This window comes from Elephantulus edwardii, unplaced genomic scaffold (genome assembly GCF_000299155.1).
Source record: "Elephantulus edwardii isolate Elephantulus edwardi_28Jun2011 unplaced genomic scaffold, EleEdw1.0 scaffold00260, whole genome shotgun sequence".
Classification (NCBI taxonomy): Eukaryota; Metazoa; Chordata; class Mammalia; order Macroscelidea; family Macroscelididae; genus Elephantulus; species Elephantulus edwardii.
The window spans coordinates 3,007,983-3,012,415 of record NW_006400010.1 but is presented as its reverse complement, the minus strand read 5'-3'; the positions used below and the strand labels follow the sequence as shown (position 1 = coordinate 3,012,415).

Below are 4,433 nucleotides of genomic sequence, written 5' to 3'. Positions count from 1 at the left end.
TCATACTTCTCACATTCCACGTTCCAATTACTAGTGTCTGCTATCAACTGTTCCTCCTTTGTGTTTTCATATTTGAGGGCTCAGACTCAGTGGCCATATCTGCTAGTCTAAGTGTGCTCTATTGTACATAAGGGTTTCAAAGGCCTGTTACTTCGAAAGGCCAATCCTCCTTCCTAGTCTATATTAATTTGAATGCTCAGCTTTAAAACTGTATCTGACAGACAAGCAGGAATGGACAGGAAGGAATTGATGAAAGGCATTTCCTCATTATAGAAGCAACCATTAGATTCACCCCCTGCTTCCCCAATACCGTCACTATGAATCCCAGGCAAATTGATGGCACATAACATCACCACCACATTCTACTACGAGTTCCCTTAAATGTTCCCACCATTCAAATAGGAATACTTTTTATGCATACCTGTAAGAGAAGTCTATACTGTTAGCTGTTAAAAATTTTAAAGCTGGCTGCAGCCCAGAAGGGACGAGCCGGAGCCCAACTCAAAAGCTCCCTGCCGGCCAGCCGCGGGTCTTCTACTCTTCGGCTCTTTTAGGTGCATCTCTGTTCGCCACCGCCTTCCACGTCGCTGCCATGGCTGAAGCTGATATTGCACTGATTGGATTGGCCATCATGGGCCAGAACTTAATTTTGAACATGAATGATCACGGCTTTGTGGTCTGTGCTTTTAACAGGACAGTCTCCAAAGTCAATGATTTCTTGGCCAATGAGGCAAAGGGAACAAAAGTGGTTGGTGCTCACTCCTTGAAGGAGATGGTCTCCAAGCTCAAGACACCTCGGAGGATCATACTTCTCGTGAAGGCAGGTCAAGCTGTTGATGATTTCATTGAAAAACTGGTGCCGTTGTTAGCTGCTGGTGACATCATCATTGATGGAGGGAATTCTGAATACAGGGATACCACAAGAAGATGTCGGGATCTCAAAGCCAAGGGAATCTTGTTTGTGGGGAGTGGAGTTAGTGGTGGAGAGGATGGGGCCCGCTACGGCCCATCACTCATGCCTGGAGGGAACAAAGAAGCTTGGCCCCACATCAAGACAATCTTCCAAGGCATTGCTGCAAAAGTGGGAACTGGAGAACCCTGCTGTGACTGGGTGGGAGATGAGGGAGCTGGACACTTTGTGAAGATGGTTCACAACGGGATTGAGTATGGCGACATGCAGCTCATCTGTGAGGCTTATCACCTGATGAAAGACGTTCTGGGCATGGAACATGACGAGATGGCAAAGGCATTTGAGGAGTGGAATTAGACAGAACTAGACTCCTTCCTGATTGAAATCACAGCCAATATCCTCAAGTTCCAAGATACAGATGGCAAACACCTGCTGCCGAAGATCAGGGACAGTGCGGGGCAGAAGGGCACCGGGAAGTGGACAGCTATCTCCGCCCTGGAGTACGGTGTTCCTGTCACCCTCATTGGAGAGGCTGTCTTTGCTCGATGCTTGTCATCACTGAAGGATGAGAGGATACAAGCTAGCAAAAAGCTGACGGGTCCTCCAAAGGCCAAGTTTGGAGGAGATAAGAAAGCATTCCTGGAGGACATTCGGAAGGCCCTCTATGCTTCCAAGATCATCTCTTACGCTCAAGGCTTCATGCTTCTACGACAGGTAGCCACTGAATTTGGCTGGACCCTCAACTATGGTGGCATTGCGCTGATGTGGAGAGGCGGCTGCATCATCAGAAGTGTATTCCTGGGGAAGATAAAGGATGCATTCGATAGAAACCCAGACCTTCAGAATCTACTGCTCGATGATTTCTTTAAGTCTGCTGTTGAAAACTGCCAGGACTCCTGGCGGCGGGCCATCAGCACAGGCGTCCAGATGGGCATCCCCATGCCCTGCTTCACCACTGCGCTTTCCTTCTACGACGGGTACAGACATGAACTGCTGGCGGCCAACCTAATTCAGGCTCAGCGGGACTACTTTGGGGCTCATACCTATGAACTCTTAGCCAAACCGGGACAGTTCATTCACACTAATTGGACAGGCCATGGTGGCAACGTGTCGTCCTCTTCATACAATGCCTAATTAGACCGCAGCTGTTGTCCACCACAACTCCACGGCCAGGACATTCCACCTGCCCACAACACTGCTTCCATGGCCCCTTGCCCTACTTTCTGCTCAGATTTTATAAAACAAAGTGTCATAAGAGACTCCTGAACAATCGTAGACAGTTCATCTGTAAGTAGTTCTGTGAGAACTGCCTTGCCCTTTGCCCTTGCCTCTCGGGACTGTCCAGGAACTGACCACGTGCAGGATGGTGGGAAGCAGCCATCTGCCGCGTGCCCTGTGTGGAGGGTGAGGCCCTGAAAGCTGCTCGGTTCTGGGCAGCACCTCTTAGTACATCAATGGGAAAGGTTTTGATGAATTTGATGTAACTGGAACCTTTGGATCATGCAGCTAAAAAATGTTTCCCCTCTACCTAATAAAAGCTCCACTATAAAAAAAAAAAAATTAAAGCTATAAGTGACTGAAAATAATTATTCCAACACTTCATTTTACATAAAAATAATGAATGGCTTGTGAAAATAACATACTAGTGTAACAAGCAACAGAGGCCATTATATGAATAATCATATTTATTCCTTTGTGTGTGTAACTCCAAACAATTTTAGATAGTTATAAAAGAAAAAATACAGGGAACTCTGGTGGCCTAGTGGCAAGAAGCTGAACTGCAATCCCAGAGGTATGTGGTTTGAATCCACCAGATGCTTTGCTGGAGAAGGAGGGGCAATCTCCTCCTGTACCAGTCAGATCTGATTTGACGGTACAAACACACACACACACAAATAAAAATTAAAAAACAAGAAAAGAAAAAATACAAGATCCCTACTAATTGAGTTAGACTGTTTTTAATGTATTATGATCATGTACCAAGAAAAAGGAATTTGCACATTTAGTAATTGTGCAGTTGTAATAAGCTAATTCCCTATTTTACCTTGATCCAAAAAAGGACTTAAAGTCATATAAAAAATACCTGTAATGTTGCAAAACAAAAACACATAAAAAATATGAAAAATGCAAGCAAAAGGGAAAATTATAAATCACAAGATCTGTAGGAAAGCAATGGCATTCATGCGAGAGGTGGATCAAAACTTGTGGTTATAACCTTTTTAATTGCTATTAGGAAAGGAAATGCAAATATTGCAGAATATATGAATAAAAGTAAACTATTAGCTCAGGAAAAGCACTACAACCACTGAGACCACAGGTATAAAACACTCTGCCTAATGTTCTTGTGGAAAGGTCAGAGTTTAATTGTAATGACAAAACTATCTTTATGACAAATACAGTGAAAAATTTCCTAGAGCTATGGGAACGATGGTATCAAGCACAATGCGAATGAAGGAATATGTGAAATAAAATGCATATGAATGAAACATAATGTATATGAATTTTGTATGTAAGGAAATAGAAAACAAAAACAAATTTTAAAAAAATTTTTTTTAAATTTTATTATTTTTTTATGTGTGTACCGTCAAATAAATCTGACTGGTACAGGAGGAAATTGCCCCTCCTTCTCCAGCACAGCATCTGGTGGATTCAAACCACATACCTCTGATATTGCAGTGCAGCTTTTTACCACTAGGCCACCAGAGCTCCCCCAGAAATAATTTTTTTTAAATAATTTTAACAGAAATAATTTTTTTACATTACAATTAGTTAGAATTTTATTGTGGGCCTAGGCAATCTATGCAATTACTCAGTTTTCCTGTTTACATTTTAGACTGTCCAGCAGTATTATATAACCAGTGGTAAGAGGCATTTGGAAATAGCAAAGAGTAGTTTTTGCCAAGGTGGGACAATGGGTACCTCTGACATTTAATTGGTAGACTCTAGGGGTTTTAAATATACAATAACATGTAGTACATCTCATATCAAAAAAAAAGATTCCACTTTCCCAACTAACAAGCATGTTGTTGTTATGTTCATGTGAGTTGACCACGACTCATAGTGACTCTATATATCATATCTATGAACCCTGCTCTATCCTGGGACAGTTTCACTTTCTCTGACACATCTACCACCATTATCTTAGATACCGTGTCAATTTATCTCATCATACGGTGCAGTTCAGAGAAACTGTACATAGGGTCCTATGAGACTAGATAGCAAATAACAACAACAAAAACAGTGGCATCGTTTCTAAGGAGTTGAATTGCTAATCTAAAGACTATGTATCTCTTGTGGTTTTCACTCACCATTGACTCCGTGGAAGAAGGATGAGCTGTTTTCTCCCATTTGTGATTTACAGTTTCAGAAACCCAAGGTAGGGTGGCTATGAGAAAGAATCAATTTCACAGCAGTGAGTAAATTTGTTGTTGTTGTTGTTGTGTGCCATTGAGTCGCTTGTGACTCATAGCGACCCTATGAACAAAATCCCTAAACTCTGCTCTATCCTGTGCCAACCGCACCG

The 4,433-nt window shown here is 42.5% G+C and overlaps 1 pseudogene; it reads left to right on the top strand.

Moving 5' to 3' along the window:
• The first annotated feature begins 592 nt into the window (after positions 1-592).
• On the top strand, positions 593-2,044 carry LOC102844172 (annotated as a pseudogene).
• The last annotated feature ends 2,389 nt before the right edge of the window (positions 2,045-4,433 follow it).